The following is a 26,181-nucleotide window of genomic DNA, read 5'->3' on the forward strand; positions in this document are numbered from 1 at the left end:
CAAGAGCACACCAGGGTGTTCTGTAGCTTAAGGTTATTCAATTTAGAAATGATTTGAGAAGAGATATGTGCCATTTGCATTCCTAAGAATCATATTCACACATGTAGACCAGCATTATTGTAAGTAGCATTTTAAAACAGGCGCTTTTTTACGAATAGGTGGTGGCAAACAAATTCAAAGGTGTGTTCTAGGCGTGGTATGGTGGTCCTTCAAAGTATGCATGTATTCTGCATTTTAAAATGGCAATGCACATATTTCTCTGCTTCAAGTTATGCATAACTGCCACCTAACCTTTCTGGGATTTGGACTTTGGACAAGAGCTTGTAGGGAGAATTATGCTTACTTTTGCAGGGTTCACAGCCACCACAAAGTGCAAAAAAAATGTGAGTTTTGGAGGATGGCTGTTTTATCAGATCTCTGCCAGCTTGCAGAGTTGAAAACTCTGCCACCTGCACATGTAAATACAGTGGAACCCCGATATAATGCTATGATTGGGATCTATAAAATATCATCATGTTAAATGTGGGGTTGCGTTATAACAGGGTCAATAGAACATGAACCAAACATTGATCTGTTGGAAAAGGACCTTCTATTTAATAAAAGGGGAGCCAAGACATGACTGCATTATATGCAGATTCGTGCTATTGCAGGGCACGTTATATCGGGATTCCACTGTATTGCATATTTGTGCTGTAGTGCATACACAAAAATCTGCAGTTCCACATGCACAGAGGGCAGTTCCTTAGTGATACTTCTCGTTTTATTTACACAAATTCCCCCAGTGGCGTAGCTACATGGGGCCATGGGGGCCTGGACCCCTGTAGATTTAGCCCTGGACCCCCTCCCACCACCCTGCCCAACCCCCCTCCCGTGCCAACCCACCGATGCCTGCCTTTGCTGGCGGGGGACCCCAACCCCTGCCAGCCAAGGTCCTCTTCTACTTGCAAAAGGCTTCCTTCTGTTTCTGACATCTTGCATGTACAACAAAGGTAGGTGACGGTGGGTTGGCGGCGGGAGGGGGGGTTCAGAGGGTCGGTGGCAGGGAGGAGGGCAAAGTCGGCAATGGCAGGGGGGGGCAAAGTCAGCAATGGTGGGTGGGCGGGGGTGGGGGAATGTACCCCCTCACCTTGGGCTCTGGATCCCCCCTCCCGCCGAAGTCTGGCTACGCCCTGCGTGACTGAAATTGTGCATGCAATTCTGGTCTTATTCTGCATTTGCGCACACAATTTAATTACTTAATAAGCTAATCAGCACTGATCATTGCCACTTAACAAGCAATTATTAATACTATTTGGCATTAATTAGAATTTAAGGGCACAACTTGCTAGGTGTAGTCTAAAATGGTGCGTGTAAAGTCTAATGCGTGCTGCTAAAAAGGGGGCGTGGAATGGGCGGACTGTGGGCATTCTGAAAATCTATGTGCATGGTTACAGAATATACCTGCTCCACGCCTAGCCTAGGTGCTGGTATTTACAGCAAGTTTTACTTGGTGTAAATAGATGCACCTAGAGTTAGGCGCAGGCGTGGCCGCTATGAGTATTCTATAAACTATTCCTAAATCTACATACACCTAGGCGGAAATATTTTGGGCACCATTCTTTCTAATATGACTGTTCCCTTTGCATGTGTTGGCATCTATAAGTGCTTCTTTGGCAGTTAGAAAATTCTTGAGATTGTTTGAATGCATGGATTTAAACATCCATTTTCTCACCTAGATTTCATTATTGGTTCATAAGACGTCAAACCCCACTCCAGCCCATCCTGATCTGTTTTGCTATATATGGGACACAGACCATAGAAGTCCGTCCAGTATTGACCTCACATCCCTCTTTCAGAAAGAGTGCTCCCTTTTTCCCAATAGTGTGCCCTCTTTCAGAATAGTGTATGGTAACCCCCTCCTTTGCATCAGGGCCGCCGGGAGGGGGGTCAGGGGGAGCAAGATTCCCCCAGACCCATCCTCTAAGGGGAGCCTGGTGCCAGGGTTTGTCTTCTGCTCCTGATGGGACCTGGGTGTTTGTGTCCCACCAGGAGCGGCCAGGAGAGAGAAAACTCAGGCACCGGGCCTCCTCTTAGAGGCTCGGGAGGAGCATACCCAGGGCTTCGGGGCCTCAGGTTTGGCTGGTGGGGGTCCCTAAGCCCCACCAGCAGAAGCCTTCCTCAAGCACTTCCACCACATTGCTTGCCCTGTGGCTGCTTTTCCCCTCATGTCAAACAGGCATGATGTGGAAGAAATTGAGCATGCGTGATGTGAGGGGAAAAGCAACTGCAGGGCAGGCAATACAGTGGAGAACAGCACTGGAGGAAGTCTTCTGATGGCAGGGCTTGGTGACCAGGGGCGTAGCCAGACTACAGATTTTGGGTGGGCACCAAGTGCTCTTCTTCCCCCCCCCCCTCCCAACCACCACTAACAAAAATATCTCAGCTTGCAGGGAGATGCTTCTTTCCACCATGGCAGTCTGCAGTACGCATGCGCTGAAAACTGAGCATGCGCAGGTGCTGGTATCGTGGAGAGTAGTGTTTTCGTTACCATTAGGGGAAAGTCTTCAGCTGGCTGAGCTTGGGATCCCCACCAGCTACCACTAAATGTGTGGTGCTGTTGGGTGGGCCTGAACCCTGAGTGGGTGGGCCCCGGCCCATCCAGGCCCACCTGTGGCTACGCCACTGTTGGGGACCCCTGCCAGCTAAGGTATGTGGAGTTGCAGCGGGGGGGGGGGGGGGGGGGCAAAATGTGCCCCGCCCACTTTGGGCTCTGGCTCTCCCCCCCCCCCCCCATTTTTATAATCTGGCTACACAGTGGTCCTGGGGGGAGCGGCAGTGGTGGTCCAGGGGCTCATTCTCTTGGCAGCCCTGCTTTTCATCTGTAGAAATACCACATCAGAATTCATACTTTGCAGCTCATTTTATGAAGTTTGGAGCAGTAATTCATGCTGTTCTGGGGTACTTTGAAGGGTGGACGGTGAGGAAATTCCAAATATTGTCAGCTGACTTCAAGTCCCGGAATATCCTACAAATAGTATAGCTTCTATGGTGGGCAGTTGGGATATAACTTTGGAAGTTTGGGCAGGAATAACTGAAAAGGCAGGATGGGCAGTTAGTAAAAGGACCCCAAAGACTATGCTTTTTCTCACAAGCTCTGCCTCTTTGTTTTTTCTTCCACGTTGGATTTGGTGGACTGCTTGCCTTGTTGTTTTCTGGTCCCACTTACATCACGTCAATAGCAGGCATAAATGCACGCATCTAGCTGCGGCACTTTAGAACGTAACTTTCAGTAATATGTAACTGTTGGACACGCCCATGCCCGTCCATGTGCCTCCTCCTAGGAACACCCCCTTGCATTTACACTCTAAGTGAGTTTGCGCTAAACTTATAGAATACTGTTTATTGCTTAAGTAGCATTTGTGCACTTAACTAATGGTCATCTGCATATAACCACATAACTTATGTGTGCAATCATTGCCTAACATTAAGTGACAGGTTATAAAATACGCTTAGTTCCACGTGTAATTCTAATTAATGCCAATTAGTGTTAATAATTGCTTGTTAAGTGGCAATTATTGGCGCTGATTGGCTTGTTAACTGATTAAGTTGCGTGCACAAATCCAGAATATGACTGGATTTACGTGCACAACTTAAGTTGTGCCATATAGAATCCTGGAGATGGTGCCTACGTTTATGACACAGAATCAAACATTCCCTGTTTTCCCTCACACAAATGAACTTGAAGACCTCTTGGGAAAATACATTAAAAGAAAGTCACCATCAAAATCTCTCCTAAAATTTGACCATCTGCATTGCTTAAAATCTTTGCAGAATTGAAGCCTGCCTCTTCCAGCCTTTAATTTCACATTTGTGTCTCACTGAGGGGCCCTTTTACTAAGGAGCGCTGAAAAATGGCCTGTGGTAATGTAGATGCGTGTTTTGGGTGCGCGCAGAATCATTTTTCAGCGCACCTGTAAAAAATGCCTTTTTAAAAACTTTTGACGAAAATGGACATGTGGCAAAATGAAAATTGCCACGCATCCATTTTGGATCTGAGATCTTACCACCAGCCATTGACCTAGCGGTAAGGTCTCACGCGGTAACCGGGCGGTAATGGTCTACGCTCGTAAAATGCTGATTACCACCCGATTACTGCCTGCGCACCGGAAAATTACAATATTTTCCGGGGCGCATAGCGGATGCACATCAAAAATGAAATTATCACAAGGGCCACGCGGTAGCCGGGCGGTAATTCAAAATTGACGCACGTTGGGTGTGCGTAGGTACCTTCGCGGCTTAGTAAAAGGGCCCCTTAAACTTTTATAGCTTCTTGCTACGTTTCTGAGATTCACTCAGTACATCATTGACATTAATCTACTGCAGAATGTTATTAACTTACTTTAGGATTACAAGCCATTGATTATGATTTAACATGACTTGTAATACTTTCATAGGTTTTAGGCATTGTAGGTTCTGACAACCATCCTTCACTCTAGCCCATTACATAAACAGTGCGGTTTACCAACCTTCAACTATGATACTGCCTTTGTTTTTGTAACAGGCTGTTTAACTCTCCTGAAAACTTAAAGACCCAATGTTCTGAGGCCATAAATCAATCCAGTGTAGAAATGTACGTTATTGGCATGTTCTGCTCTGCTTTTATTTGTTCAGGTGGACCAGCACTTTATAAGAAGGAACACTCCTAACAGGGTTTGAAAATTTTTGCTGTAAAATGAACTCTGTGCATTTATGCTGTCAGCCCTTTGCATTGTCAGACACACCTGCAGCTGCTGTAATAATTGAGAAAAGAACTTTGATAATTTAAAAATGGTTACATTTAGCGAGTCTGATTGATTCTAAAATATCTTGTAGAGTTCATTACTACTACTACTATTTAACATTTCTAAAGCGCTACTAGGGTTACGCAGTGCAGGTGCATTATCTTATGTTAAAGATAGACAGAAAGGAGATATTTAAAACTGCTGATGCAAAGTTTGAGAATGAATAGACTACCCTATGGGGCCCTTTTACTAAGCCGTGGTAAAAAGTGGCCTGAGCTAGTTTTGGCATTTGAAATTTGCGCGGACTGGGCCATTTTTTACCGTGGCAAGAAAAAAGCCTTTTTAAAAATAGGGCAGTAAATGGCCGTGAACTAATATTAAAATTAGTACACTGCTATTTACTGTCTGAGCCCTTACCGCCACCTATTTAGAAGGTGGTAAGGGCTCACGTGGTAATCAGGCAGTGCGTGGCAATGTGGCCACGCTGCTGAGTACAGCCAAAAACAACTCTAAGAATCAAGGGCTCTTTTTACTAAGGTGCGCTGAAAAATGGCCTGCGGTAGTGTAGACACGCGTTGTGGGTGCACGCAGAATTATTTTACAGCGCACCTGCAAAAAATGCCTTTTTTTGCCGAAAATGGACGTGCGGCAAAATCACAATTGCCACGTGTCCATTTTGGGTCTGAGACATTACCACCAGCCATAGACCTAGCGGTAAAGAATTTGGGTGGTAATGACCTACGCTCATCAGATGCCACTTGGCACGTGTCAGCTATGCGTGCCGGAAAATAACAAATATTTTTCAGATGCGCGTATCAGACGCACACCAAAAATGAAATTACTGCAAAAGTAACGTGGTAGTCGGGCGGTAACTCCAATATGGTGTGCGTTGGGCGCACATAGGCATCCACGCGGCTTAGTATAAGGGGCCCCAAATGCGAGTTAAAAGAGGTAGGTCTTGAGGGAGGTCCGAACAAGCGTGTATGATCTTTTGAGAAGAATGCTGTAATATGCAAAAATGTAACTTTCTTTAAATTAGTCCCCTTTTTTCTAACTCCTCCTACTTTACCTGTCTATATGTTCGATCTTCGCTTTTACCCTACGCCGTCTATTAAAATGTTTTATTATGTATTGTGCTGACATTGTAAGTAGCATACTATGCCATACTTGAGCCATACATTGAGCCTGCAAATAGGTGGGAAAATGTGGGATACATATGCTACAAATAAAATAAATAAAAATACTTTGTATTGTTATTTGAATATTTTTACTGTTGTAATTGTCTATTGCTTATGTTTGATTTATTCTTACTGTACACCACCTTGAGTGTATTACTTATAAAATGCGGTAAATAAATTCTAATAAATAAATATATAAATAAATAAATCATGACAGACTCCTGAGAAAATTAAAGAGTTGTGGGATAGGAGGCAATGTCCTTCTGTGGATTAGGAATTGGTTATTGGACAGAAAATAGAGGGTAGGGTTAAAGCCATTTTTCTCAATAGAGGAGGGTGAATAGTGGGACCGGATCTATTCAACATATTTACAAATGACCTGGAAATCGGAAATGACGAGTGAGGTTATTAAATTTGCAAATGACACAAAACTATTCAAAGTTGTCAAAACATATGCGTGGGAAAATGTGGGATACAAATGAACTATAAATAAATAAAAATATGCGGATTGTGAAAAATTGCAGGAAGACCTTAGGGAAATGGAAGACTGGGCATCCAAATGGTAGATGAAATTTAATGTGGACAAATGCAAGGTTATGCAGATTGGGAAGAATAATCCGAATCATAGTTATTTGATGATAGGGTCTACCTTAGGAGTCAGCACTCAAGGTGTCATTGTAGACAGTGTGCTGAAGTCTTCTGCCCAGTGTGCAGAGGCGGCCAAAAAAGGCAAGCAGGATGCTAGGAGTTATTAGGAAAGGGATACAAAATAAGACCAAGAGTATTATAATGCCTTTATATCACTACATGGTGCAACCTCTCCTTGAGTATTACGTTCAGTTCTGGTCATTGTGTCTCAAAAAAGATATAGCGGAATTAGGAAAAGTTCAAAGAAGAGCAACCAAAATGATAAAAGGAATTAAACTCCTCCCATATGAAGCAAGGCTGAAGAGGTTAGGGCTCTTCAGCTCGGAAAAGAGACGGCTGAGGGGGGGATATGATTGAGGTCTATAAAATCCTGAGTGGTATAGAATGGGTAAAAGTGAATCAATTTTTCACTCTTTCAAAAAGTACAAAGACCAGGGGACACTCAATGAAATTACATGGAAATACTTTTCAAAACAAATAAGAGGAAATATTTTTTCACTCAAAGAATAGTTAAGCTCTGAAACTTGCTGCTGGAGGATGGGTAACAGAAGTTAGTGTATCTCGGTTTAAAGAAGGTTTGGACAAATTCCTGGAGGAAAAATCCATAATCTGTTATTGAGATGGACATGGGGGAAGCCACTGTTTGCCCCGAGACTGGTAGCATGGAATGTCGCTACAGATTAGGTTTCTGCCAGGTACATGTGACCTGGATTGGCCACTGTTGGATGTAGGATACTGGGCTAGATGAAACATTGGTCTGATCCAGTATGGCTAGTCTCGTATTCTTATATAAGTGAATCCTAGATGATGTTACATGAGGGGGGGGGGGGGGGGAGGTAGGAATTGTGTTGCCACAGTGATCAGAATAGCAGCCAAAGGACATACAGTTGCGGGGAGGCAAAATCTAGTAAGGTTCTGCATAGAAGATAAATTACTTGTGTTCTTATATGGTTTTGTTCAGATTTATGGCATGTGTTCCATTTGCTCCTTTCCATCTGTTGTTTTTATGTATATTCTTTTCACGAGGGGACCCTTTTACTAAGCAGCGGTAAGACCACTGCAGGCTTACCGCGTGCCAATCCAGAACTACTGGCAGGCTACCACAGGAGCCCGCCGGAAGTTCCCACCCTTAGCGTATGTCATTTCCAGTGCTACAAAAATATGTCCTATTTTTGTAGCACCAGAATTTAACCAGCGGTAATCGCTGCCCGGTTACCACTGGGTTAGAATGGAAGCCATTACCACCATCTCAATGGATGGCGGTAAGGGCTCCCCACCAAAATGGCTGTTCGGTAAGTAGTTCACTACCACACAGCCATTTCTTTTCCCCAAAAATGTACAGCCTTTTATCCACTGCAGTAAAAGGGGGCCTCAATGCACTTCAAAAGCATGCGCTGATGCTAGCGCTGTCCCCCTTTCACCACAACTTAGTAGAAGGACCCCAATGTACATACATTTGTGGATTTTGTAAAGAGCATGCAGTGAAATGCTTCAGAGAGCACAAAAAAAGCAGCACCTGCCTAAATCTAGGAGAAAACCGTGCCCTTGCTGACTGTGGTATCTTTTCTTGGATCAATGCAAGACTTATCCACAGATTCTGCGATTTTTGAGATCCCTCAAGTCTTGAAAGTTCATACACATGGTGTTTGAGCAAGAGGACTTTGGTAGAAGGGGCCTTTATAATCTAGAAAGCTCATCTATAATATTATGTGATTTTTGGGGGGCAAAGCAAATGGGTGTCAGTTTCAACTTTGAGTAAATCTCTGCTCATACAGTCACTTCATATTTTAAAAGGTTTGAGAATGACCTCTTTGAAGAAAGGCGCAATGAGAATAGGCAATTTTTATCTGCCACAGCTTGGAAGGTAATTTTTTCTGTCCTCTAGGTACGATATGCTATTTGAATTGATAATTTATTTTAAAATGATAAATCTTCAGCGTTGGCTTAAAATGAAAGTAATATATATTCAGAACAACATTTATGAAGAGATCTTTTTTTCCCCTTTGCTGAGTCTTAGCATATTAAAAATCATGGAGCACATAGGATGAATTGTAAGGGTTTTTGTAGCAAAAATCTGTTTCATATTCCATTGTGAATAGCCAACGGTCAGCCAATTGGAATTTTGCCATTGAAATCTTCAGAGGCCAGCTTGCAAATAACTTAACATTTCTTTCTTGAAAATTTCCCAGCAGGGCTTGGGCAGTGTATGGATAGAAGGTTAGTCAGCTTTCTTCAAGGGCAAAGAGTGTTATGTAAAGGCATATTTTAGGAGTAACCACAAGAAACTGGTTTCCTATTCCACTATGAATGACCCTACTGAAAGTTTATTAGCCAATTGCATTTCAGACCCAAAAATCCAACAAGTAACACTAGTAAGCAGCAGTACGTCTCATTTTGGCTGAGAGAAGGATATGATTGAGGTCTTCAAAATCCTGAGTGGTGTAGAACAGGTAAAAGTGAATCGATTTTTCACTCTTTCAAAACGTACACTCAATGAAGTTACATGGAACACTCAGGGGCCCTTTTACTAAACAGCAGTTAGGGTATCTGGGTTTAAAAATGGTTTGGACAAGAGGAAGGGATGAGAAAGAACTTAGAAGACTAGAAAAAAAGTGGTGAACAGGAAGTAGGCTTCAACATTCGTGTAGTGGAGGAGCTATTACGAGGAGTAGGACAATGAGAAACTGAATGATCCATCCTTGAAGTAGGGGATGTATAAGTAGCAAAAGGCTTAAAAGAGAAGCAGAGAAGAAAATGATCAGTCCAAGATAGAGGATAGAAGAGAAATTATTTAGAGAAAACCTTGCACAGGAACTAGGAAGTGCTAGGTCAAGAGTGTGACAACAAAAAAAGGAGGTAAAAACCCTCACGGTAATGTGAGATATAGAAAAAAAAAAGTGAGGAGAACGAATGAGGATACTAAAAATTGTATTTATTCATATAAAATGACCCGACACGGCCGTGTTTCGGCCCAAAGGCCTGCCTCAGGGGTCTTTAACAATCTGGAGTAGTGTGATGTGAAACATGCACGGTGGAAATGTAGTATGGTGGAACTCTCTTGGGTCTCCTCTCTTCAGAAAATTTGTTTTTGTGATGGCCAGGAACAAGCCTGATATACTCCTCTCCAAAAAAGCGTGTGCAATTGCAATTTCGGAGAGGAGTATATCAGGCTTGTTCCTGGCCATCACAAAAAAAAATTTTCTGGAGACCCAAGACAGTTCCACCATACTACATTTCCACCGTGCATGTTTCACATCACACTACTCCAGATTGTTAAAGACCCCTGAGGCAGGCCTTTGGGCCGAAACACGGCCGTGTCGGGTCATTTTATATGAATAAATACAATTTTTAGTATCCTCATTCGTTCTCCTCACTTTTTTTCTATATATAGGTCAAGAGTGTGACCAGCAGAATGTATAGTGAAAGGATCGTGTTGAGTGAGGCCAAGATCTGAAAGAAGAGATAAGAATGAGGGTGATCTAGGTGACAGGAAATCAACATGCATGTTAAAATCACCGATGATTAAGAGATTAGGAAACTTAATAGGGGATATCAGGTAGAGTTTGAATAACACTCAAATTTAGGGGTCCTTTAGTAAGCTGTAGGAAAAAGGGCCCTGCGGTAGTGGTGGGGGACTTTTTTCCCACACGTCATGGCTCTTTTTACTGCAGGGGGTAAAAAGCCCCTTAAAAAATGACCACCCAATATCCTACTTCCAACAGTGACCAATTCAGGTCACAAGTACCTGGTAGAAACCCAAATAGTAGCAACATTTCATGCTACAGTAACAATTCCATGGGAAGCAGTTGCTTCCCCATGTCTGTCTCAATAGCAGACCATGGACTTTTGCTCCAGGAATGTGTTCAAACCTTGTTTAAACCCAGATACACTAACTGCTGTTACCACATCCTCCGGCAATGAGTTCCAGAGATAAATATTCATTGAGGGGGGTCTTTTACAAAGGCACGCTAGCATTTTTTGCGCACATGATTAGTGCATGCTAAATGCTAGATACGCCCACAGGAATATATGGACGTCTCTAGAATTTAGCACACGCATATTTAATGCACACGCTAAAAACACTCCTAATGAGCAAATTAACATCAATAACTACTAGCAAATAATCATTGATGTTAATTGGCGCTCATTAAGGGGCCCTTTTACAAAGCAGTGGTAACCTCTACGCAGGCTTACCGCATGCTAATCCAGAACTACTGCTGGCCCAACGCGGCCACTGATGGTAGTTCCAGCTCGAGTATGCGCATTTTTCTGGCACCTCAGAAAAAAAGTTTTGTAGCACAGCACTAACCCAGCAGTAATCAGGCATCACTGTAAGTTGCCCAGTTACCGCCAGGTTACCATGGGAGCCCTTAGCTGCCACCTCAATGGGTGGTGGTAAGTGCTCCCCACCACATGGCCATGAGGTAAGAGTTATCTTACGGCATGGCCACTTTTTAAGGGCTTTTTACCCGCTGCAGTAAAAAGGGCCCTGGCATAGGGTTAACATATGTCCGGTTTTACCCGGACATGTCCTCTTTTTGAGGACATGGCCGGGCAACCGAGCGGGTTTTGCCAGCCTGCCCGTTTGTCTGGATTTCCGGACAAACAGGCAGGCTGGCGGGCAGGCCTAATGGTGTCCTATCCCCTCCCCTTACCTTACTCTATTGCCCTGCTAGTCTAGTGACCTTTCGGGGCAGGAAAGAGCCCCCTCTTTCCTGCCCGGAGCACAGCCCTGCATTCTCTCTCTTTCACTTGCAATGCTGACGGTCCCTCCCGGCGCCGATTCAAAATGGCCGCCGAGAGTTGACGCGGCCTCTGGGAGGGACCGTCAGCATTGCAAGGGGAAGAGAGAGAATGCAGGGCAGTGCTCCGGGTAGGAAAGAGAGGGCTCTTTCCTGCCCCGAAGAGGTCACTAGACCACCAAGGCAGTAAAGTAAGGTAAGGGGAGGGGATAGGACACCCTTAGAGGGGGGTGGGGGGCGGGTGTGAAAGGGGTGGGGTGATATGTGCCAGGGGGTGGGGCTGGGGTGTGACAGGGGGCGGGGTGTGGCAGGGGGACCAAATATGGTAACCCTACCCTGGCATGCGGGAAAAATGGCCCCTGCCGCTACCACAGAGCCCATTTTCCCGCAGCTTAGTAAAAGAACCCCTGAATTTGTGCGTGCATCTAGCTACATGATATTCTATAAGGCATTACCTCTAACTCTAACAGCATGTAATTTAAAAGGGGGCATGCTCATAGGAGGGGAATGGGCATGTCAGGGGTGTTCCGAATAGTTGTGTGAGTTGTTACAGAATATTGCCTCAATGCGCCTAACTTGGGTGCCAGCATTTACCCCAGGTGTCAACAGGTGTAAGTCTGGTGCCCAAAGTTTGGGCATGGGAACCAGCACTAAGCACGATTCTACAAAGGGCATGCACACTTTATAAAATCATGCTTAGTGCCAATTTTTTCAGGCGTTGAATTTTGAGCATCATTTATAGAATTTCCTCCTAAGCCATTTTAGAGCATAATTATAGAATAGCACTTAGACCTGCTACTGCCATTTACACATATAAGTGCACACTTACACATGTGGATGGTAGTGATATTGTTCACCGCTGTGATAATTACTGTACATCGCTGTGATAATTATTATACACGTCTGTAATAATAATTGTACTCTGCAGTGATAATTATTATACACGCCTGTGATAATTACTGTATAACATTGTGATAACTATTGTACACTGCAATGATTATTAATATACACCGCTGTGATACTGTACACCGCTGTGATAATTATTATACACTCCTGTGATAATTACTGTACGCTGCTTTGATTATTACTATACACCACTGTGATACTTACTGCATACAACTATGATAATTATTATGCACACCTGTAATAATTATTGTACTCTGCAGTGATAATTATTGTATACCGCCGTGATAATTATTATACTCTGCAGTGATAATTATTGCTCACGCCCATGATAATTACTGTACACTGCTGTGATAATTACTGTATACCACTGTGATGATTATTATACACTCCTGTAATAATTATTATTCTCTGCAGTGATAATTATTGTACACTCCTGTGATAATTATTGTATACTGCTGTGATAATTACTGTACTCTGCTGTGATACTGTACTCTGCAAAGATAATTATTGTACACTGCTGTGACCTGCGCAAGCCAAGTGGTATATCAAATATTAATATACCTATACCAGAAATGGTTTTCAGGGGTGACAATGTGGAGGAACTGAAAGAAATCTTGGTGAACATGGAAGATGTACTGAGCCAAATTGACAAAGAGTGATAAATCACCTGAACTGGATGGTACACAAAATGCTGATCTGCTGCTGGTGATCTGTAACCTACCGTTAAAATCATCCGTAGTACTTGAAGACTGGAGAGTGGCCAATGTGACGCTGATTTTTTAAAAAGGGTGATCCAGGAAATTACAGACCGGCAAGCTTGATTTCAGTGCTGGGCAAAATAGTGGAAACTATTACATAAAGAATACAATTACAGAACATGTAGACAAACACAGAGTCAGCAAGGATTCTGCCAAGGAAGGTCTTGCCTCGCCAATTTGCTTCCTTTCTTTGAAGGCATGAATAAACATGTGGATAAAGGTGAGCCGGTTGATGTAGGGTATCTAGATTTTCAGAAAGCTTTTGAAAAAGTTCCTCATGAGAGACTTCTAAGAAAATTAAGAAGTCATGGGATAGGAGGCAATGTCCTTTTGTGGATTAAGAATTGGTTATTGGATAAAAAAAACTGACGGTAGGGTTAAATGGCCATTTTTCTCAATGGAGGAGGGTGAGTAGCGGTGTGCTGCAGGGATCTGTATTGTGACCGGTGCTATTTAACATATTTATAAATGATCTGGAAATCAGAACGACAAGTGAGGTGATTAAATTTGCAGATGACACAAAACTATTCAAAGTTGTCAAAACGCATGCGGATTGTGAAAAATTGCAAGAAGACCTTAGGAAACTGGAAGACTGGGCATCCAAATGGCAGATAAAATTTAATGTTGATAAATGCAAAATGATGCATATTGGGAAGAATAATCTGAATCATAGTTATCTGATGTTAGGGTCCACTTTAGGAGCCAGCACTCAAGATAAAGACCTAGGTGTCATTGAGACAATATGCTGAAATCTTCAGCCCAGTGTGCGGTGGCAGCCAAAATAGCAAACAGGATGCTAGGAATTATTAGGAGAGGGATGGTAAATTATAATGCCTCTGTATCGCTCCATGGTGTGACCCCACCTTGAGTATTGTCTTCAATCCTGGTCGCAGTATCTCAAAAAAAATATAGCAGAATTAGAAATGGTTCAAAGAAAAGTTACCAAAATGACAGAGAGGATGGAACTGCTTTCATATAAGGAAAGGCTAAAGAGGTTAGGGTTCTTCAGCTTGGAAGAGACAGCTGAGGGACGATATGATTGAGGTCTATAAAATCCTGAGTGATGTAGAATGTGTAGAAGTGAATCAATTTTTTTTAACTCTTTCAGAAAGTACAAAGACTAGGGGACACTCAAGGAAATTACATGGAAATACTTTTAAAATAAAATAGGAGGAAATATTTTTTCACTCAAAGAATAGTTAAGCTCTGGAACTCATTGCTGGAGGATGTGGTCACAGTGGTTAGCATATCTGGGTTTCAAAAAGGTTTGGACAAGTTCCTGGAGGAAAAAATCCATATTTTGGTATTGAGATAGACACGGGGGAAGTCACTGCTTACCCCGGGATTGGTAGCATGGAATGTTGCTACTAATTGGGTTTCTGCCAGGTACTTGTGACCTGGATTGGACACTGCTGGAAGCAGGATACTGGGCTAGATGGACTATTGGTTTGACCCAATATAGCTATTCTTGTGCTCTTATGTTCTTACCAAAAGATGAGAAGAAAGGTGTTAAAATATTTTACCTTCACTTTGGGGCCCTTTTACTAGGACACAGTAGGCCTAACGCGGGCCTACCTCATGCTAAAAGGGCACTACCGTGGGATGTGCTGAGGCAACCCATGGTAGTTTCCCACTCAGTGCACACTAATCCCAAGCTGGAAAATATTTTTTATTTTCCAGTATGGGAGGCATGACCATGGGCGGACAGTAGGCATGTCTACGCTAATCAGGTAGCGTGGGCACATTACTGTGTGCTACCCGATTAGCATGGGAGTAGTGCGGTAGTTCTTACTGCCTCCTAAATAGGTGGCAGTAAGGGCTGCTGCAGTAATGGCCACGTGCTAATGGGGAAATTAGCATGTGCCCATTACAAGAAAATATGGCAAGGCCGCTGGCTAAAAGTGGCTGCAGCGCAGAGAAAACTCATGCACTTATACCAATGCTGGCCACTTTTTAGAGTGGCTTGATAAAAGGACCCCTTTATTTCATCTTTTGAACTTTGGTTGAGTTATCACAGTACACTCTACTCTGGTGGCTCTCAAGAAGGGCTGGTTTCATGATATCATATCAAATATAGATGACAGCTAATTGCAGCCTCCTGGTCTAATAACCAGGCAAGTTTGCATATCTTGGCTGTGTTAGCAAGTTAGACATAGGCGCCCGATATAAGAGGCTTGGAGAGGCTAAGCCTCCCCCCTGCTGCAGCAGAATGGATCAGCTGTGGAGTCCAGCTGCTCTGCGGGGATTAAATTGTTGATTTACCTCCATCCTCACAGCAGGAGCTGCAGTGAAAGCCCTCTAGCAGTTGTAGAAATTGGTTTATGATTTGTTTACCTTACTGCTGGGAGAGCAGGGGGGGTTGGCTGGAGGTGTCCTGGATTGCCAGGGAGATATTTAACGAGGATGACTTCCTGACCTGCACTGAGGACAGATAGCAGCAGAACGGATACTGGGCCACCATGATCAGAAAAAGTCACCAGACAACAAAGGTAGAAAAGATCATTTTATTTTCATTATAGTGTTTGGAATATGTCCACTTTGAGAATCAGGTGCTCAACATTAAAAGTTTATATTTATTTACTTATTTATTTATGGCATTTTTTCCCACATTAAGCATGAATTAGGGTGTTTTGTGGCTCTTCATGAGAATTGTGATGATATGATCCCTTGTTTCATATTGTTGACAGTCTGCATTTTCCGTATGGGTGGTATATTGGTGTATTAGGTTCTGCCCAGTGTAATATTTATGGTACAGTAAGGTTCTGAGTGTGTTTTTGCACAAAGTTGTGCATAGTGTTTTGCAGTTGAGCGATTGTGGTTAGTATATGCTTTGAGCAACCACTTTATTCTTTGATATATGATACATATCTAATATCTAAATTTAATAAAAGGTATTAATTGTGACTTTTATTTTTATTTATTTATTTTTTCTGCGTGTTTTCAGACAATTATGGATTTAAGCTCCACCCCTGGCCCCACCCCTAACCCCGCCCCCTTTAGCCTCCCCAAACAGTTGGGCCACCGACCGCCTATGAAGTTGGATGTAAAATTTTAGAATATTTCAGCCCCCATTAGCAGACCAAAAGTGAGGTCAGGGAACCTCCCTTGGAGCTCAAGAGATAAAGGTGGCCCTTGGAAACTGGAAAGCACAGGGGTAGGAGAAACGTAGTGACTATTCTTTGAAGTGATGCTCCTAAAATAAGTGAGAGAAGGCTCCTTTTTAACCTGAATATTTAGTGCCTTCAATATTTGCACCCTAATTCTATATCATGTGCCAAAAGTTAGGTGCCAATTTGGCAAGTAACTTGCATGTTAGAATGACAGTTATGCAACAAAATAGTGGTGAAATGACAGGTACATAGGTCAGGGCAACCGAGAGACTAGGCCGGGCCAGGGGCAAGGCTGCCCTGCCTCCGTCCCCTCGCCGCTGCCGCCCCCATCGCTCCCCCTGCTGCTGCCGTCCCCCATAGCTCCCCCTGCCGCTGCAGTCTCTGGTCTCACCTGCCTGCCTCCAAGGCTCCAGGCCCCCTACATTCAAAGCGGCAGTCGCAGATTGCCTCTCTTCGGGCCTTCCCTCCCTGTGTCCCGCCCTCGTCTGATGTAACTTCCGGTTTCCGTGAGGGTGGGACACAGGGAGAGAAGGCCCGAAGGGAGGCAATCTGTGACTGCCGCTTCGAATGCAGGGGTCCCGGAGCCGAGGAGGGCCCCTTTTATGAAGCTGAGGCAAAAGGGGGCCTACGCTGGCATCGGCACGTGTTTTTGACACATGCCGTGGTTCCCTTTTACCGCAGTGAGTAAAAGGCAGGTCTTTGTTTTTGGAGGAAATGACCATATGGCAAGTGAACACTTGCTGCACGACCATTTTGGGGGGGGGGGGGGGCACATACTGCCACATGGCCATTAAAGGAAAGTATGTCAAGGCAGCCATTTTACCGCCACACTAAAAGTTGATGCAGCACATAGAAAACCCATGCGCTCACACCAGCGCCAGTCACATCTTAGCACAGCTTGATAAAAGGACCCCCTTGGTGCGCAAATTTGCCATTATAGAATTCTAGCAGGTTCTTGGCACCTAACTTTTACAGACTTGTCCCCTTGGTGCCCTTGGCAGTTTCGTGTGTTGCCTCAGCCTAAATCAAAGCCTGTGTGTTGGAAACCAGATCTGTTACAGGATCTTGAAATCAAAGCTGAGAAGAACAACGGCTTTCCTTCCAATAACAAAAAAGCAGAGCCGTCCTTAATAAAAATGCAAACACCACCCAACTTGTCTACTGTCTTGACATTTACTTTCTCTTGTTGTATTCTGTTAAGTTCTGCCAAGGGTTTCTCATTTTAGTAAACACAGTATGTACAATGTTGTTAAGACTAAACACAAACCCAATTCAAATCCGTAATTAGTGAGGTGTCCCTGATGTGGTTAGGTGTACAACCCAAATTGAAAATAACCATTCTGCGTAAATAAAGCCAACTCTGTTATTTTGGCTTAGTGACGGAAAGAACTGACTGTAGCAACATCAAACAGAACATGCTAACTCTTCTTACAAGATGTCGCAAATGCACTTTATAGCACATGGATTATAGAATGCTAACGTTTTTTGAGAGGTGGTGGGATACCTGGTGACGCTGAAAACGACAGTGCAAATTATAGCTGATTTAACTGAGGCACCTTGATACAGCTACTGCGAAACTCTGGCTATAGTTGGTGTGGTTTGCAGTACAAGTTTAAGAAGTACGTTTCTTTTGAAAAAGCTAAGGGGTCCTATTACAAAGGCATGCTAGCGTTTTCAGCACGCACTAAAAATAAGCATGTGCTAAACGTTAGAGGTGCCCATATATTTCGACGAGCGTCTCTAGCATTTAATGTGTGCTAAAAACGCAAGCACGCTTTTGTAAAAGGACCTCTAAGTCTTTTTGCACTTTTTTCAGTTTAACTCTAAGTACATAAGTAATGCCACACTGGGAAAAGACCAAGGGTTCATCGAGCCCAGCATCCTGTCCACGACAGTGGCCAATCCAGGCCAAGGGCACCTGGCGAGCTTCCCAAACGTACAAACATTCTATACATGTTATTCCTGGAATTGTGGATTTTTCCCAAGTCCATTTAGTAGTGGTTTATGGACTTGTCCTTTAGAAAACCGTCTAACCCCTTTTTAAACTCTGCCAAGCTAACCGCCTTCACCACGTTCTCCAGCAACGAATTCCAGAGTTTAATTATGCGTTGGGTGAAGAAACATTTTCTCTGATTTGTTTTAAATTTACTACACTGTAGTTTCATCGCATGCCCCCTAGTCCTAGTATTTTTGGAAAGCGTGAACAGACGCTTCACATCCACCTGTTCCACTCCACTCATTATTTTATATACCTGTATCATGTCTCCCCTCAGCCGTCTCTTCTCCTGAAATAGGGACAACCAGCAAATATCAATACAGCAGTAAGATTTAGGGCCCCTTTTACAAAGCGGTGGTATATGTAATGCCACTTTGCCACACGCCAAATTGGGACTACCGCCGGGCTACTGCAGGAGCCCGGTGGTATTTCCCACCCCCAGCGCACGACATTTCTGGCGCAACAAAAATAGTTTTATTTTTGTAGCGCAGGGGCTTACTCAGTGGTAATCGGGCAGGGCCACATATTGCCTGGTTACCGCCAGGTTAGCGCAGGAGGGGAGCCCTTACCAGCACACACCAATCCCTATGAAAAGTGCAGGGCCATTTCTTTGGGGGGAGGGGGCAAAAACAATCCTTTTATCTGCTCCAGTAAAAGAGGGTCTCAGCGTGCAGCAAATCCACGTGCCTACGGCACCACAGGCCCCCTTTTACCAAGCTTGGTAAAAGGGGCCCTTAGTGGTTTAAAGAATAAAGGATTTTTTTATGCCTATGACTGGAATCACCCTATTACTCCTTTCACTATATACACAAAAGGAAAGTGCAGGTTGGGTTCTGAGGCTTTTTCCCTCTTATGCTAATCACACTATTGCTGTATAATAGCTGAATAAATTGAGTGGTAATTTATTGTCAGCCTTGAGAAGAGTGTTTCTGATGCAAATGTATGGTAGACCATTTAGCCATAATCATATCAACAACAAAAAAATACCAATGAAAGAAAATAATTTCCATAAATGTGAAAAAAAAAAACCCAGGATCATTTATTTTCATACATGATCCAGTTTCTGTGAAAGGGGTGCAGAGCCAAGAATAATGTCTCAGTTCCCTTTATTTTATGGCCTTCAAATACCTTCTGGTTAGACTAGATGGGATAAATATTCAAAAGCGCTTATCTGAATAACAGCATCTGTTATGTAGAAAAATGCTGCTGTTCAGATAGTTCCTGAATGTCCTTATAGACTGTCTCTGTACTATGTACACAGTGCAGGGGTGGAGCATGGGTGATCTCATAAATTACCAGCATAATGGCAATATTCAGGGCCGGATGCATGAAAGTCCCAGAAAAGCACTGATCGCTATTTTCACCTCGGTAAAAATTACCAAATTTGAAATAGCTAGGGATGCTCAAAAGAATCGGCAAGCAAATGAGCTGCTCCCAAAAATAACGAGCAGCTTGGCAGGGAGGAAGCCAATCGGTCACCCGAACATGCGCAGAACAGCCAATCGCTAAAGGTGGCTGCTCTGCGCATGCTACAGACGCCTTTCATACACGCACTAGCTGTGTGTATGAAAGCAGTGTGTAGCTTTTTTTATTTTCAAACTTTTTTTTATTGCTGCAACGTGCATGCCACAGATGTCTTTCGTATATGAATACAAGCTGCATTTATGAAAGCAGTGTGTAGCTTTTTTTGTTTTCAAAATTTTTTTTAATCACTGCCAGACCCTCGGCAGCAGTACAGGCAGGGAGGGAAGCAAGGGAGAGCGAGACAAAGGAGAGAGTGAAGGGCTGCAGTGCATGCTTGGCAAGCAGGGGGCTCTAGAGATGCTGCAGCTCTCAGCCAACTGGCAGCTGATATTTCAGCGGTAATGGGAAGGAAAGGAAACAGCAGTACCGGCAGCTCCTGACCACCTGTAAAAATTTCATCGTTAAGATAGCCAGTCCTTTCTGTGCATTGCTAGGAAAATGGCTGTGCATCACTCGGAATGCACATTTGAATAGTAATTAGCTCATTTTAATAACTTTGCATACAATTTTCATTAGCTGCTATCGTGACAGGAAAAGAGCTCGCAGAACCCTTTTGTGCATGTCTTGCTGAACTCTTTGCTCGCTAAAGCGGCTACAACCAGTGTAAAAACCACATTGCTGGTAGTTATGTTTTGTGCATCTTGGTCTCAGTCCACTATGCAGATAACTTATCTGGATAACTTAGGACAGATGACACATGCAACAAGCATTGCAACCAGTTGAAAACTCAGGAGACAGTCAAGGGCCAAGGACCACAGGTACTACAGACATTACCGATAACCACAGAAAATAACCCTGTGCTGGTCCAGTCCAGAAGCAGGCCTGCTTCTCTGGGCTATGCTCAATCAGGGCTAATCAGACAAGACAGAGAGAGATAGGATCACAAACAGAAGGACACACCTAAGCCACAGAGAAACACAAGGGATGGGGACACAGCTCTTCCTACAGGCAGAGGCTCATGCCCAGCACAGCACTGGCCAATCTGAGTTGCCTGCTGGCTCTGACACTTGAGGACTTAAACAAGTCGACCCTAGAGGAGAGGAGGCAGGGCCGCTGAGAGACTAGGACGGGCCCGGAGCAAGGCCGCCCTGCCTCCGCCCCCTGCTGCCCTGCCTCTGCCCCCCCCCCCCCGCTGCCGCCCCCCCCCCCCCCCGTTGCTCCCCCCACTGCTGCAGTCCGTGGTCTCACCTGCCTGCCTCCACAGCTCCGGGCCCCCTTCATTCAAAGCGGCAGTCGCAGTTCGCGTCTCTTCTGGCCTTCCCTCCCTGTGTCCCGCCCTCATCTGATGTAACTTCCTGTTTCCGCAAGGGCGGGACACAGGGAGGGAAGGCCAGAAGAGAGGCGATCTGCGACTGCCACTTTGAATGCAGGGGGCCCGGAGCCGAGGAGGCAGGCAGGTGAAACCGGGGATTGCAGCACCGGCAGCCTGACCCTGGCGCCGGGCTCCCCTTGGAGGCCCAGGCCCGGGGAATTTTGCCCCCCCCGCCCCCACTCTCAGTGGCCCTGAGAGGAGGAACAGACGAGATACAATACAGATATTTAAATATTTGAAACAGATTAATGTACGAGAAATGAACCCTTCCCCTAAGGAAAGCAAATTGTGGAACTAAGGGATACCATGTAAAGGTGCAAGGAGGGGGAGATTCAGACGTACATAAGTATTGCCATACTGGGACAGACCAAAGGTCCATCAAGCCCAGCATCCTGTTTCCAACAGTGGCCAATCCAGGTCACAAATACCTGGCAAGATCCCAAAAATGTTCAATACATTTTATACTGCTTATCCAAGAAATAGCAGTGGATTCTCCCCAAGTCAATTAAATAATGGTCTATGGACTTTTCCTTTAAGAAGCCAGCCAGACCTTTTTTAAACCCCACTAAGCTAACTGCCTTTACCATATTCTCTGGCAATGAATTCCAGAGTTTAATTACATGTTGAGTGAAGAAAAAGTTTCTGGGATTCGTATTAAATTTACTGCTTTGTAGCTTCACCAGGAAATATTTATTTATGTAAAGGGTGGTACATGCCTTCCAAAGAAAGATGATGGAGTCACAAATGATGGTGTGATTCAAAAAGGTAATGGGTAAGCACAAGAGGATGGAAATTAAACGAATAGCAGTAAGACAAACTTTATGCAACTATTTCATAGGAATAAAAAAATTCTATACTTTATAGAATTAAAAATGTCAAATAGTGGTAAATACAGTGGGTAACTATTGAAAACTGAGTAAAATAAACCCTGTAATTTAGAAAAGTTGTTAAGAACTTATTCAACAACATAGGCATGAGCCAACTGAAAATGGCCCTAGAGGAGGAAGGCCCAGAGCACCTAGCCCATCGAATGTTGCTTCTGATCGAACTGGAGGCCTAGGAGTAAAACTGCTAGGCCAGAAAAAGTAAAAATAAGTTACTGTCAAAGTACTTGGGCAACTTTTTTAAGGACTAGTGGTCAGATTCTATATATATGGAGCTACGAGTTACGTGTGTTAAATTGGGCATGTGCATAATTTTATGTGCATAATTGAATTGAGTAATGAGCCAATCAGCGCTGATAATTGGGTGAACTAACTGGCAATAATTAGGATTTATGCGCATATCGTATTCTATAACGAAGTGTGTGTAAATCCTAACGTGTACATATTTAGGGGCATGGATAGGGGCGTTTCTGAGGGCATTCCTAAATGTTATGCACGTTGATATAGAATATGGCCAAACTGCGACTAACTGTAGGCGCCGGCATTTAAGCCTGCTCATAGCAGACCTAATTGCAAGCACCTACAGTTCGGCACAGTTTATGCCTAAGCGTGATTCTATGAAGGATGCATATCCTTAAATTGCATTAAGGGGTCCTTTTACTAAGCCGCAGTAAAAGTGGCCTGCGGTAGTGTGTTTTGGGTGCGTGCTGGGCCATTTTTTACCATGGCTGGGAAACAAGGTTTTAATTTTTTTTTTTTAATGGGTCAGGAAATGGGCGTGTGCTGAAATTAAAACTAGCGTGCGCCTATTTTTAGACGTTACTTATGGAATATACCCCTAAGTGCATAGGACTTAGTTATGACATAAGCTGAGTGAAGAGTTGAACATTGACTTTCTGCTGCATTTCTTCACATGCTGGGAGACTGGGCACACTGCAGATTTACATCTGTATGTGACTTTTTATAACTCCTGAGTTCCCCTCAGTCGAGAAACCCAGCTTCACTTAACTCCAGTGTTTCTCAACCCGGTGCTGGAGGCACACACCAAGCCAGTCAGGTTTTTGGCATTTGAGAAGCAATATACAAATTGGAACTGAGATGTCCAGTTCAGGACATCTCAAGGTCCACCAGTATTTTAGAACTGGATTTACTGACAAAGAGCCTGTTCTAAAATACATGGAGAAATGGATGTTTATGAGCCAGTTATGTGTGGCAGGAACATCCATTTTAGGTTCATAAATATCTAAAGTATCAACAGGGCCAAAACAGGCTAACAGACACATTTACGTGGTGTTTTGACCTGAAACAATGCCTAGGCAAAAGGAGGAAGCACCAGGGCTGGTGTTAAGGGGGAGGGGGGTCAAACAGGGCACCTGCCCTGGGCCCCACAGCTCCAGGGGGCTCTTGTGGGCCGGCATGTTTTCTCCTTCTCTCCACCCCGTCCGGTGTCTCCCTCACCTTCCTGGTCTAACTTAACATTTTTTTTTTCTTTGCAGAGGGTTCACGGCATGGGAGTGATTCAAACACGCTGCCTTCGGCCTCCTCGGCACTCTTCCCCTGCCACTGTCCACCACCGCACTTCTGATGCAACTTCCTGTTTCCTTTTGAGCGGACCCCAGCACAGGGAGTGCCGAGGAGACCAAAGGCAGCATGTTTGAAACACTTCCGCTCCGGAAACCCTCAGTGAAGACTGGAGCAAGAGAGGAGAAAATACAAATGGACAGCAGACACTGGAAAGAGAATTAACAAAAGACAGACAAGAAAGCAGGAAAGGAGAAACTAGGACCAAGATGATGGAAAAGCAAGATATCCAGACAACAACAGGTTGTAATATTCTACTTACAATACTTTATAATTCTATTTACTATGTAAGCCGCATTGAACCTGCTGTGTGTGGGAAAGCGCGGGGTACAAATGTAATAAATAAATAAATAAAGGTAGAAAAAGTGTTTTATTTTGAATTTATTAACTAGAATATGTTGGCTTTGGGATATGTGCATCACAGATGGTTTTTGCATTGTATTGGCTGATTTGGGGGAGGGAGGGGGCTTGAGCCCAAAATGGGTGGGCACCAGATTTTCTGTCTACCTGAATGCAAAATCCCCCAAGCTCCACCAACTGAAGACCTCAAGCTCCACCACCTCCTCCAGTCCGGCAGCTAGAAATCTCCAAGCTCTGCAGCTGGTGGTAGTATCCTCGAGTTGCCACTGCCACCCCCTCACCACCACAAGTGTTTGAATGCATGAAGGATGAGCAGGTGTGGGTAGGGGGCAGCAGCAGAAACTCTGAAATACTGCTGCTAGCTGCAGAACTTGGAGAGTTCTGGTCTCTGGACCTGAGGAGGGGAAGGAGATGGTCATCAGTTGGTCAGGCTTGGGGAGCCCCACCAACCACAGCAAGGAAGATGTTAATTTTGAGGGGTCTAAGTTCCCCCCCCCCCCCTTTGTGGTTATGCCACTGATTGTGTTCAGTACAAAATGGAATGCGTTTCTATTTTTAGGGCTTGAGGAACCCTGTCAGCCAAACCAGAGTTCTGTTTTGGTGATATATTTCTAATTTATGATCCTTTGTTCTGTATTTGGTGAAGATTTGTCTGTGTTTTCTGTGTGAAGAAGTCATTTTGTTTATGTGTGGTGGTAGTGGTAGGTGTGGAAATCGAGGCAGGGGGCAGGGTGGAGAGGGGATTGGGGGCCCCCTTCTTAATTTCTGCCTTGGGCCTCAGCATGTCTAACACCGGCCCTGAGAAGCACACAATGTCTTTCAGAAGATAAAATGCAGTTTATTTATAACTAGACCCAAGCTTGAAAAAACAAATGCAATGTATATATCTGAATATATAAAAGTGAATGCACTGTATATATTTACAGCTAATAATAATAACAACAATACATCACCGCAATGTATTTGTTTATTTTAAAAACTTATATACCATCTATAACTAGGTGGTTTCCATATAGTGCAACATTTCCTGACGCAGTCACTATATTAATTCAAGCTGGGAAAGTCCCTCCATCCATTGGGTGAGCTGGGAGTGATATTGCAGGCAACTCTTCAGCCCTAGGGCATGAGACTTCAGCATCTGGAACTTTGCAGCCCAATTAAATAATAGTGTCTCTTCCTCATTCACATCCTGCCTGTGTGGGTCAGCCGGTACAAGACCTAGACAGGCATGCCTTGCTTAATTCCTTTTATGGTCTTCCTCTCGTGAGCATTCAATGATCAAGTGTATACTGCATGATCTGAACAAAACAACTTATATAATGTAAAGATATAGATCATGCGTAAGATACTAGAGCCAATTACAGGACAGCAGATGTTCTAAGAGTCAGCTGACCTGTTTACATAGTGTAAGCTAGAGGGCAATGGACAATAGTCTAGATTATTACCACTACATGTGGCAGAACATAAACATCGATGCTGGCCAGTTTAGAAACACCAATATTTATTTGTCCTAACCTGTCAAGGAGTCCCATATCCCTTGCCAGTTTCACATTCAGGAGAACATCAGCCCCTGAGGAATTAAGGAGGTGACTTCTCATAATCTTTCCAGTGAAACGCTGTTCAGTAGGAACATTTTTCTGAAACTTAGGTGTGCCAAGTAGCAGGTGTAAATCCCAATGTTGACCCTTTTGGTCATATATGTGCAGGCCCACCCAAAACACACCCAGATCATACCCCTTTGCCCATATTTAGTTTTAAACATCTATATCCTGGCTCGTAATATCAGGATTTAGACCTTTATAGAGTATGCATGTCTAATGTTGGTTTATGCATATCTAAAACCTGGATAGCTCCTGTACAATAAGCACCTAAATGCACATGAGATACATTTGCATACATTCATGATGCATTGAATGGAAATCTATCTCATGCATATTCATTGAGGCAGACAAGCTTGGAAAACATTGCTTTAAACAAGGGTGAGAGAAATTGGTAGGGTGTGCAGGCAAAAAACAAAAAAAACCTAATTATGTTTAGTTTCCCTTTGTCATTTGTGGGGGGGGGGGGGGTCATTTTATTTTGTTTTGTTATTTAATTTTCATTTCAGTGCATTTTGTTAATAGTAAGGTCTTCAAAATCCTGAGTAGTATAGAACGAATAGAAGTGAATTGATGTTTTACTCTTTCAAAAAGTACAAAGACTAGGGGGACACTCGATGAAGTTACATGGAAATATTTTTAAAACAAATAGGAGGAAATATTCACTCAATGAATAGTTAAGCTTTGGAACTCATTGCTGGAGGACGTGGTAACAGCAGTTAGTGTATCTGGGTTTAAAAAAAGGTTTGGACAAGTTCCTGGAGGAAAAGTCCATAGTCTGTTATTAACATAGATGTGGGGAAGCCACTGCTTACCCTGGATTG

The sequence above is a fragment of the Microcaecilia unicolor genome, chromosome 11 (genome assembly GCF_901765095.1).
Source record: "Microcaecilia unicolor chromosome 11, aMicUni1.1, whole genome shotgun sequence".
In the NCBI taxonomy this organism is placed as follows: Eukaryota; Metazoa; Chordata; class Amphibia; order Gymnophiona; family Siphonopidae; genus Microcaecilia; species Microcaecilia unicolor.